The 12,473-nt window shown below is 46.2% G+C and overlaps 1 pseudogene; it reads right to left on the minus strand.

The window, feature by feature from the left end:
* Positions 1 to 12,473, minus strand: part of LOC129330659 (ceramide synthase 4-like) — a 323,796-nt pseudogene that overhangs the window by 14,524 nt on the left and 296,799 nt on the right.

Consider the following 12,473-nt stretch of genomic DNA (forward strand, 5'->3'; position numbering starts at 1 on the left):
CATTGATCTGTCTGAAACCAACCTAAAGTAGCAGCTATAGTCAGACAGACTGGAAAGGTGCAGAAGGGGATCAAATATTTGACCCCAAACTGATACTTACTTGTAAGGGAAAATCACCAAGCGGCTGAAGAGGAAAATGGTGGTGAATGTAAGGAAGCAAGCCTTGAAACTCCGGTGCCATTTCATGTAGTTAAAGATCTTGGAGGGCTGAGGATCGGGGACACAAAAAGCACATACATCAGGAGGGTTCTGTCTAGCAATGAAGGATACATCAAACACAGTCAAGTTTTAAACTGCTGTCAATGATTAAGAGAATTCCAGAAAGGGAGACCATGTTAGTCTACTATATCAAAATAAAATGGTTGTCCAGTGGTTCCTGAAAGACTATCAACATTTATGCCACCAGGAGGCTTTGAGAGTCAAACTCCCATCTTCAGATGCTATGCAGAGGAAATTGTATTCCACATTTTTAAAGAGGAAGTTACAGAAAGGGAGTGGGAGAGAGGGAATAGTTGGGGTCAGAGAAGGACTAGATTAAAGGATATTGGGAAATCTTTCTCAGGAGAAACATATATGCATGAAAAAATGGTTTGGCTCTTTTTCACTCAACATTCTCTGTCTCTTGCACTTTTATCCCACTCTTTATCCAAGAGACTCAGAGCAATGTACATGGTTCTTAGTTTTATCCTCACAACCGCCCTGTAAGGAAGATTAGAACAAGAGAGGCTGACCAAATGTCTCCAAGTAAGCCTCATGACTAGAGATGGGCACGGACCAGGAGTTGGCCACAAACCGCTGGTTCGTGGTTCGTGGACTTTCACGGACCATGGACCACGAACTTTTAAACGGACTGGCCCGGTTAGAGAACCAGTTCAAGAACCGGTTCAATTCAGTAGGCCTTGTTTTCCCCACAGATTTTCACTTTCGTAGACTTTCCCCCTGAAGGTTTTCATGTAACACTCTTCAATTATCACTTTTCCAAAGACTTAGACAAACAAAAACTTCCCCTCCCCTATTCTGACTGACCCTAACCCATCCTTGGTGGAAGGAGGGAGACTTGTGCTCCTGTCCAGGAGATGTGGCTGCCCGCAAAACCCACCTACATGGGGCTGCATCAACAACAGATGCCCTCCCTGGGGGCTTGGAGACCAACTCCCCATGATGGGAAATGAATGGATGTACTTGAGGGAAAGCCAACTCCACAACAGGAGATCATGCAGCAATTCAAAGGCCCCTTGCTGGAATGGAAGGCATGGGAGGGAGGGAAAGAGCCGCAAAAGTTTGGAGCAGGGTAGGGCAGAGCCAAGTGGCACCCAGCTGGACCCCAGAAGAGAGGGAAGAATGCACCAAAAAAGACACTCTAGAGAGGCATTGAAAGAATTCAAGCTGAGAGCCCCTCAAAGTGTACTGCCAGTCATCAGAGAGTGGGTGTTTCACAGAGGCCAGTAGCAACCCCCCCTTGCACCTCAAAAGCCAGACAGGAAAGCTCCCCCAAAGTCACCCACTATTTAGGGAGTGAAAGGCTTAAAAAGAAGTGAAGCAGAGAGCCCCCAAAGAGTGCTGCCAATCGTCAGAGAGTGGGTGTTTCACAGAGGCCAGTAGCAGCCCGCCCTTCACCTCAAAAGCCAGGCAGGAAAGCACCCCGAAAGTAACCCACTGTTTAGGGAGTGAAAGGCTTAGTAAGAAGTGAAGCAGAGAGCCCCCCCAAAGCATGCTGCCAGTCGTCAGAGAGTGGGTGTTTCACAGAGGCCAGTAGCAGCCCCCCTTGCACCTCAAAAGCCAGGCAGGAAAGCTCCCCCAAAGTCACCCACTATTTAGGGAGTGAAAGGCTTAGTAAGAAATGAAGCAGAGAGCCCCCCAAAGCATGCTGCCAGTCGTCAGAGAGTGGGTGTTTCACAGAGGCCAGTAGCAGACCCCTTTGCACCTCAAAAGCCAGACAGGAAAGCTCCCCCAAAGTCACCCACTATTTAGGGAGTGAAAGGCTTAGAAAGAAGTGAAGCAGAGAGCCCCCCAAAGCATGCTGCCGGTCGTCAGAAAGTGGGTGTTTCACAGAGGCCAGTAGCAGCCCCCCTTGCACCTCAAAAGCCAGGCAGGAAAGCTCCCCCAAAGTCACCCACTATATAGGGAGTGAAAGGCTTAGTAAGAAGTGAAGCAGAGAGCCCCCCAAAGCGTGTTGCCGGTCGTCAGAGAGTGGGTGTTTCACAGAGGCCAGTAGCAGCCCCCCTTGCACCTCAAAAGCCAGGCAGGAAAGCTCCCCCAAAGTCACCCACTATTTAGGGAGTGAAAGGCTTAGTAAGAAGTGAAGCAGAGAGCCCCCCAAAGCGTGCTGCCAGTCGTCAGAGAGTGGGTGTTTCACAGAGGCCAGTAGCAACCCCCCCTTGCACCTCAAAAGCCAGACAGGAAAGCTCCCCCAAAGTCACCCACTATTTAGGGAGTGAAAGGCTTAGAAAGAAGTGAAGCAGAGAGCCCCCCCAAAGCATGCTGCCGGTCGTCAGAAAGTGGGTGTTTCACAGAGGCCAGTAGCAGCCCCCCTTGCACCTCAAAAGCCAGGCAGGAAAGCTCCCCCAAAGTCACCCTCTATTTAAGGAGTGAAAGGCTTAGAAAGAAGTGAAGCAGAGAGCCCCCCCCCCCAATGCGTGCTGCCGGTCATCAGAGAGTGGGTGTTTCACAGAGGCCAGTAGCAGACCCCCTTGCACCTCAAAAGCCAGGCAGGAAAGCTCCCCCAAAGTCACCCACTATTTAGGGAGTGAAAGGCTTAGAAAGAAGTGAAGCAGAGAGCCCCCCAAAGCGTGTTGCCAGTCGTCAGAGAGTGGGTGTTTCACAGAGGCCAGTAGCAGCCCCCCTTGCACCTCAAAAGCCAGGCAGGAAAGCTCCCCCAAGGTCACCCTCTGTTTAGGGAGTGAAGGGCTTAGAAAGAAGTGAAGCAGAGAGTCCTCCAAAGCATGCTGCCAGTCGTCAGAGAGTGGGTGTTTTACAGAGGCCAGTAGCGGATCCCCTTGCACCTCAAAAGCCAGGCAGGAAAGCTCCCCCAAAGTCACCCACTATTTAGGGAGTGAAAGGCTTAGTAAGAAGTGAAGCAGAGAGCCCCCCAAAGCGTGCTGCCGGTCGTCAAAGAGTGGGTGTTTCACAGAGGCCAGTAGCAGCCCCCCCTTGCACCTCAAAAGTCAGGCAGGAAAGCTCCCCCAAAGTCACCCACTATTTAGGGAGTGAAAGGCTTAGAAAGAAGTGAAGCAGAGAGCCCCCCAAAGTGTGTTGCCAGTTGTCAGAGAGTGGGTGTTTCACAGAGGCCAGTAGCAGACCCCCTTGCACCTCAAAAGCCAGGCAGGAAAGCTCCCCCAAAGTCACCCACTATTTAGGGAGTGAAAGACTTAGAAAGATATCAAGCAGAGAGAGCCCCCAAAGCGAGCTGCCAGTCGCCAGAGAGTAGGTGTTTCACAGAGCCCAATAGCAGTCTCCTCTTGCACCTCATCAGCAGCCAAGACAGAAAGTGGGGGTAAGATGGCAAGAACTCAAGCAGACAGCGCCCAAAGCTGCCTTGCACCCACTGTGGGTCTGCGAGTGGGTGGGGTCAGAGCACAATAGAACTCACTGGCAACCCAGAAAAAAGGAAGAGTTTTTTTGGGGGGGGGGAATTGAGCCCCAGAACCCAAGGTCTAGAAAGCAGAGTAACCCGATAGTAAGGTAAAAGGATTTTTTTAAAAGTGCTCTCAAGAAAACCAGAATTGAAAGGAGAAAAAAATTAAACAGGAATGGAGAATAGAGTAAGCTCTTTTGCAACCGAAGCCCCAAAGCCCTAAGGCACAAGCCACGCTCCCTCAAAAAGAAAAACTTCCCTGCAGCAAGCAGTTGCTAAGCTAACTCATGTCCCCGCGCCAGCAAAATGAAGCGGGGCTTCACGCGCTTTGTCTTTTATGCAGAAACGCTGGTGATCTCTGTTTGGCTGACAGAGCTGCCAATCAAGGTTTCCTGGGCTAAGATTGGTGTGCTCCGAACGGGGAAGGTGGCTCCACACCGTTGCCTAGGAAATTGTTTGAGCGGGGACGGCGGGAATCCTGGCATGACGGGCCAACGGACGGACAGACAGAATGCCCCAAAGTTCAGTGCTTTCATGAAAAAAACACGCTCCCACGGCCTGCGTGTTCGCGAACAACGAACTGGGTAAATTCGTGGGGAAATTAGGTCCGTTATGCAGACCGTGCCTACCTCTACTCGTGACAGCCGGGATTTGAACCCAGATCTCTCTGGTGTCATATTGAGGCTGTATATGACACTGGGTATACTGACAGTGGCTAATCAAAGTTTCCAGGAGGTTTACAAGCAATGTGTGCTGGGGATAGGCCCCTCCCCCACTTTTCATCTACATTATCTAGACTATTTAACTGCATATGATGATAGCAACTGGAATATTTGATTTTTAATTAAGTCTCACTGCAGTGTGTGTGTGTGAGAGAGACAGAGACAGACACCAGTCTGTCTACCTCTCTCTCTCACACACACACATATGTGGTGGTCTTGTAAGATAGCAAAAATCTTTTGGAAACATGTACAATTATTAACACAGAAGATTTTAAAGATGAAACTGCAATTCAAACCGGAGACATTTTCATTGTGAATGATGGACTCTCAATTGGAGAAAAGTGCTAGCACTCTCTTTCTATATATGATTACAGAAGCAAGACTACTATATGCTGCTGAAAATCCATCAAAACTTGCTTGCTTTGTCTCGCCTCCTCATGGAGATATTTACAGTAAATTTAAGTATCTTACAACTTCAGTCTCCTTGAGCAGCTCTTCAGAAAAGTTGTGTGTGGGGGTGGGAGATAAACTTCTTTCAAATTTGGTGAAAATGCTGAGTTCTTCACTAAACTTGTAACTCCTATTCTGCCCATTTTTGGCCAAGGCGAACTAACATTCAACTCTTTCTTATCAGTTTGTTTCCCACAGAAAATCACACACACACCCAGTTTACACTCCCATACATTGCAAAAACTTACCAACACTCCTATTTTTCTCTGTGGGCCAAAACATCTCAAGGGCCCCAAATTCCACAGTGGAGAAGAAGGCACATTCTTTTTTTACTTCATTTGTAAAAATCCTTTCTTCCCAAGAGAGACCTGAAGGGGCTAAAGTCATTAGTCTCTCCTTTGATTTATCTTTATTAATTGGTGGAACTCCCTGCTGTAAGAGACAGTGTTCAAATGGCTTTATGAGGGGACTGGACAAATTCATGGAGGAGAGCTCTATCAGTGACTATTAGCCATGATGTCTCAATGGACCTTCCATATTTAGGAGCAGTATACCTCTGCATGTCGGTTGCTTGGAACAGTTGACAACAGGGGGGGGTCTTGGGCCTCTATGCTCCTGTCTAAGGATCTTCTGGTACATCTGGCTGGCCACTAAAGTTGCCAACCAGAGGCAAGAAACTGGGGGGGGGGGTGAGCAGAGATTCACCAAAATAACATCCCATGATGCCATTTCCAGCTGCATAACTGGAAGTGACATTACCATATCATAGGATGTTCTAGGATTCCCCCAAACTAGAGTTTCAGGAATTCCTAGAGCAAGACACATCACAGGGATGCAACTTCTGGTTACACATTTGGAAATACCATTGTGAGATGCCATTCTGGCCCTTCCATTCCCCACCCCCCGCCGCCACTTACTGGAGGGCAGGCAATGGAGGGCTGGCGCAGGAATTCCCTCACTCTCAGCAGGCTCTTGGAAACCACATTGGCCACCAAGGGAAATAGGATGCTAGACTAGATTGACCCTACACCCCATCCTGCAGGCCTGTACCTATGTTCCCCCTGCATGTAGTCTTGACAGCATCAAGTTTTCTAAAAGAGGTTCTAATCCCAGGTGAGATAACTGAAATGAAGTCCTTTTATGTGCAACTGTATCTCCTTACTGTTCTCACTTATTACACTTGCTTGTATGCTAAAAGGATGTAAACTCCCAGAAACACTCACACCTTCTGCTCTAGGCAAGCACATTTCTCGGTAAAGACAGGGGGACCCAGGATGCCTTCCCTTTCACGGTGGTAGTGAGCCTCACTCACCTCCAGGAAACAGTCAGAAACATCATGAATGACCATGACCAGGGTGCCGATGCGGAGATAGTTGGCGCAGTACGAGAAGCTGAGGAGGAGGAGGCTGGTGACATGGTGGACAATTTGTTCTTTAAAGTCCTGTAGCAGAGGGAGAAGAGATAGCTGAGGATCCAAAGAGGACAAAGGTGATCCCGGCACAGTGCAAAAGGAGAATAAAGCAACAGCATTTGTATTTTGCTTTACGAGGGTTCGGAAGTGGTAAGAGGACCCTGTCATTAGTGATGGCACAGGCACTAGTCAATAGCTTCCTGTAGCCCATGAACATCTCACAATCACAGCGAGCTTCATATACATCCCCAGATACTGTGGCTTGAGTACCTAATAGGAAAATGCAAAATTCATGCAATGAGAGCACTTACCTAAGGGGAGGCCATTACATCACACTGTGGCGTTTGAGTAATGGTCTCACAAACAAACCATCTGTAAAAACCTGACTCCATCTAATCTCACAAAACCACTTTTAATTCCCACTTGTTTTATGGAGAAACTTAAAACACATCTGCTGGATAGCCCTGTTGAAATGATATCTAGGGCAAAACTTGCTGAAGTGTGGCTGGGTCTTACCCATTTCCTGTAATACATTCTGCAGCCATAACTGAGAACACCTCCTTCTCACCATTTATCCATTGTGAGTTGACTGTAGTCCGCTGAAAAGAGACTGGCTTGTCTTTTGCTTGTTGCTTGGCCAGACTCATGCTAAGGCCAATCTGTATGGTTAGGTCTCAATGGAGAATTCTAGGAAGCTTGAAGAAACTCCATGTAAAACAGTTCCCGGAGAGATAAGCCTTGCAGAACACCGGTGCAATTGAGATCATGGGAGTATGAAGGCCGGGGGCCAGAGAGGGAGGTTCCTCCCCAGAATTCTATCTCATTAAGTTACCAGGAGTACAGGTTTGGATAATTGCTCTGATGGGTGGCATGACCCAACCACAGGCCATGTTCATGTGTCTTAGGAACCTGATTGGTTCCTAGAGTCACCCCATGTTGCAGTCTGATCTGGGATTCAAACGGAGTTGCTAGTATGGCTCTTTGATCCTGGACCTTTAATTTGAGAGGTTATTGACCTTTGTCCATCTCATTCTGGGACTAGACTTGAAAGCCTGGCGTTTTGTTTTATTTGGATTTTGCAACTTGACTTTACAAGGTAACATCTGCTAAGCAACTGATGGATTTTAATTAGATTGTCTTTATTGTTTTACTCATCCTGTCTTTTTCTACATTTTCTACATATGCCATCTTTTACACATTTCTTAATAAATATCTTCATCTTTATACTTGTGTGATGTTACTGGGTTTGGGGCTTCAGTCTGAATCCAGCACCATGACCTATTGACACAGATACCAGAACTGTTGTAGTGGAACTCAGCATGCAAGTGGCCTAAATTGCAGGGCTAACTTCTTGATTAACTGTTGGAGAGAATAAACCAACACCCTTAGCCAAATTTTTATTTCTCCACTTGAGAAACAACTCAAGGCATTTAAACTTGGTGATCATAGAAGTAAAGGTTTATTTAGCAATAAACCTGATGCAGTTAATTTTTGGTAACTGAATGCATACAGGAAAGCATCAGCACCTGCATTTTATACCTTTCAATCAACACAGAAAAAATAGTATACAGTTCATAAGATCTCATACAGTTCTGTAAACCAACAGCCAGTTTTTATAAACAATCAAGTCATGGTACATGATCTTCGGAACATAGTGGATTGACAGGTCATAACCAGCAATTAAACGAACACAGAAAGAAAAACATACCTGGGGGGATTCCGCATGATCAATTTTGATCGGACGTTCTGAGCAGTCATGCCATGGTGGAGTCCTACGAATCCACTTCTCCCCAATTCCACATTAGGCTTTTGTTTCGCACATTTCATCGGCTCAAAGTCCATCATGCGGAATTTTGACAGGATAAAAATGGATTCCTCATCGCTTTTTCCGGGGGAAGTGTCGAATGATGCACATCTTCATTTTTTTTATCCCCCCCCCAAAACGTTGCTACACATAAACGTTGCATCAAACCAACACATTAGAAAAAAATTTCTCACAAAAAACGTTGCTACACATAAACATTGCATCAAATAAACATATTGGATAGGCCAGAGCACTTCCCGCCGATATTGTGGAAGAGTATTGGCTATTGACATTTGGAGGGAAAATTGTTACCAATGACCCCGCGTCTATCTTTCCCGCTTTCTTTGTGAGGGGTGTGGTTTAGTGATAGGTGTTGTGTTGAGGACGGTCTCTTTCTCCCTCCATGAAATGCCTAGACCACTAGTTGAAAGCTGAAGTCCCTCCATCACACTTTCACTCTACCTCAGAAGCTGTCAGCTGTCAGCTGTCAGCAAGCAACAAGTAACAAATTTGGCGCGTTGTAAAATGGACCGGTTATTGGTCAGCTGTTGTCATGTGGCACAGGATATGTTTCTTCATAGACATGTAGAAACGTTGCAATGTTTTTTTACATTTTTTTTTAAAAAAAGAAGAAAAGGGAAAGGGTAGTGGGTGTGGCTTAGAAAACGTGATTGGCCAATCAAATTCGAAGGGCGAGAGAAAAGGGCAAGGGTGGGGAGAACATCGGATAAAGAATTTCGCATGATTAAAATCCCTAATATGCTGCGAATGGACAAATAAGTCGGGGGAAAGCAGGATGGAAAAAAAAACGGACAAAACATGCAGTGACTTCGAATCTGCTGCTAGGATTGTCTTCCCACGTGTGGAAACACAAGAAAAAATTGAGGTCATTTAGAAGCTGAAGCAGGGAAAACCACTCGTGCGGAATCACCCCTGGATGTGCACCCCTGGATGGCACCATTAATATCAAATCATAACTGGAAGAGAATGCCCCAAGGGAAGTAAATTCACTGTGCGTTTCTCATAGCCTCCATATTATAATAATAATTGCAGGCACAGAAATGCAAAACATAGGGTATAAGAGTGGAAGATTTGTATTCACTTGCCATAAAGCTTCCTTTCTCAGTGGTCCAAGAGTGGAGCAGTCCATACTTTTGTGATAAAGCTCCTCCTCTCCAAAGGCATGGTCAGTCACCTGATTTTGATCCCGGAATGGAGGAACTTGTCCCTGGAATCACCAATCTGTTCCCAAGCCCTGACTCCCCATCACGATATCAAGAGAGAAAAATAGCTCCCCTTATTTTTTTTAAATACATAGAAAGGTCGATCCCTTGAATCCAGTGGGAGGAGGACTATTGTTCTAACTCTTCATCTAATCCTGGAAGCCATCCCTCCCAAGAAACTCGGGTGGGTCGGACTGCCTCACTCTTAGACCATCAAGAAAGCAAGTTTCACAGTAAGTGAATACAAATCTTCTATTCTCCAGTGGACCTAGGAGTGAGGCAGTCTGTACTTTCGGGACATACAAGAGCAGTGTGCCCCAGGATGGGTAGTCCAGCTTCCAGGCCTAGATGGTGTGTTGTGGTACCCTCCTGCTGAAGGCTGTCTCTGAAGAGGACAACTTATCCATCCTATGTTGAGAATATACTTATTTCCATGTGGCCACCTTATCAATTGTTTCTAATGACTAAAGGATTTATAGGCTGCCTATGTTGCTGCTTCCCTTAATGAGTGCACCCTGACATCTACGGGCATCTCCAGACCTCTGGTTTGATATGCCAGAATTATGCACCCTCAGCTTTACCTACTTAGCCAAGAAAAGGACACTCTCTGTCCCAAGGAGGACCTCTTGCAAACACACAACTAGTGTCCCAAACTTGTAAAAAAAACTGTTTAGTCCTGCCCAAGAGGAATCTCATGTCTCTACGTATATCAAGGTAGTGAGATTCCCCCCCCCCCTTCCTGTGCTTTTGATTAGGTTAGAGGGAGGGAAGTACCACCTCTTCTGTCCTATGAAAATGTGGAGTTCACCTTTGGAAGAAAGTTGGTTCTGTTCATAACTTGCTCTACCATCTTGAAGGAAAGAACTTGGCTCTCTATCTACTGCAAGTGTCTGCCATTCTGACACTTGTCTAGCTGATTTTATTCCCATCTAAAAGATGGCTTTAAAGGTCAATTCCTTTAGGGAACATGAGGTCATAGGCTCAACGTGTCTTTTGGATAATGCTCTCAATACCAGATTAAGATTTCATGTGGGAAAAATCAGCAGATCTTTGGAAGATTTGACAACGAGGTTCCCTTTTAGAATCTATTGCCATGAGGATGGTTCTCTTTTAGAATCTATTGCCACGAGGGAGATGTATAAGGGAACGTCCCTTCCTAGAACCCCTAATTGTCGAGATGGTCACTACCTGTAGTCTAAGGGTGCTAGTGTTAAGACTTTTCTTCAACCCTTCTTGAAGGAAGGATAGTAACTCCCTAATTACCCCAAAAGGTAACATGTCTCTATCCATGTACTCTTCTAGGAACTTGGCAGGAATTTTTATAGACTCTGTGGAACTCTTCCTGGAGGCTAATATAGTACCAATTATGTATTCTGCTTAGTCCAACTCTATTAGTTGTTTGTGTTCAACCTCCATGCTGTGAGGCTTGTCAGAGCTGTTTGAGGGTGTGGTATTGTTCTCTGCATCAATTGGCCCTCTTTCAGTGGAGGTGCCAGGGATCCATGCTTGAAAGATTCTTCAGGTTTTGAGACCATGTCTTTCTGGACCTGAAAGCTGCTATTAGTTTCACTTCTGCACTTTACTGTGTGATCTTCTGAACAACTCTGTGCAATAGCTGGATTGTGGAAAGTGTACAGGAAAGCTTGCCGCTCACAGCATCTATCCCTATGGTTTGAGGGTTTCTTCTTCTTGCGCCTTGCCGAAAATTGTGGCAGACCAGTTGGGAAATCTCCCTGGATAGTATCCATTCTGCTTGGTCCATCACTCTCTGGCTTAGCTAGTCCGCCTGAGAATTGTCCTGGTCTCCTACATGTACTTCTTTCAGAGATTCAAGATAATCTCTTCTCTTTATAAACATATAGTGACCTGTGGGAAGATCCTAAGATTCCACCAGACCCTGTCTGATGGTTCCAAAGGGTTACGCTGTTGATCATTTCTCCTTTAGCCAGATGCCCTATACCATTCTTCCTTGGGGCCTTTTCTCTTTCACTGGCCTGTTGAGAGGCCCAGGAGGGATCCAAGGCCTGTGAGTCTGGCACCACTAGCAGCTGCAGCTTTTCACTCTCTAAGGCCTGGGAAGTGGCTGGAGCCTGCTGTTACTGACATTCCCGCACATAGAAATTTTCCCACCAAAAGGAAAAAAGAAAGTGAAAGCTCAACTCACAAGTCCTGGCTGAAAGGAAAGAGAAATAAAGGAGGGCTCCCTTTTATTTGGGGTGAGTTGGCTCTGAAGCTTCTGCTATTCTTTTCTCCTCCCTCCTTCTTTTCGCGGCCCCCGTTTCCCACTGCGTCAATCTTACCGTGGTTCAGTCGGGGCTGCCAGGATCGGAGCAGCTCCTTTTCTGCTGCTGGAGTCTGCCCCTTGCAAGCCTGAGGGAGTTCCCAATAATAATGGTCTCCATGACAGGCTACCATGGACTCAAACACTGCACCCTCTGGCCATCTGAGGGGAGTTCCTCTCAGCCTGAAAGTGGGGAACCTTGGTGGAGTTTTGTGTTTGTGGCTGTGGAACCTAGGAGAACCTAGAGACTTCTGACTCTAACACTTGTCATCACTCTAAGTGAAACATAGATGGGGTAGGGCAGTAGGGTTTTTCCTTCCCATGTGAGCTCCACACTGCCCGTGGCCTTGCCCATCCTGCGTACTGGGATTACAGGTGCGTGCCATCACACCCAGCTCATCTCTGGCAGTTTCTTCTTCATCAGGATCGCTGCACTCTGCACAGCGTTGCAGAAGATGTCCTGCTTGGATGGCAGGGCCAGAAGGACTGGCTATTCCAAGGACCAGGTCCTCTCTTCTGGGATCAAAATCAGCTGACTGAACCTGCCTTTGGAGAGGAGGAGCTATATCCCAAAAGTATGGACTGCCCCACTCCTAGGACCACCGAAGAAAGATTTTCTCACAGGCTTTGAGCCCAGATCAATGAGTTTTAATTGGAGGACACAAAATTCACTAACATTAGCTTATTTGAGAACTTTTCATAATAAACCTTTTCTGCTTCTAAAATCACCAAGTTTGAAGCCTTGATTTATTATTCCAACAATGAGAGAAGGGAGACCTTGTAACTGACAACAGAGGTAATAAAAGTTTCCCTAACACTTTCCCACTCTGTGTTACCGGTACATAAAGGAACACTGATTTAATTTTTTTTTAAAAAAAAAACTGCCAGTGTTTTGGTGCACATACAAGTGCACCAAAACATTTTTCTGTGTGGTGTTTTACTCATGTGCATACATGCATTTGTAACACACTGTAAAATGCCATTAATATGGTGGGTTTTGATGACGCA

The sequence above is a fragment of the Eublepharis macularius genome, chromosome 5 (genome assembly GCF_028583425.1).
Source record: "Eublepharis macularius isolate TG4126 chromosome 5, MPM_Emac_v1.0, whole genome shotgun sequence".
In the NCBI taxonomy this organism is placed as follows: domain Eukaryota; kingdom Metazoa; phylum Chordata; class Lepidosauria; order Squamata; family Eublepharidae; genus Eublepharis; species Eublepharis macularius.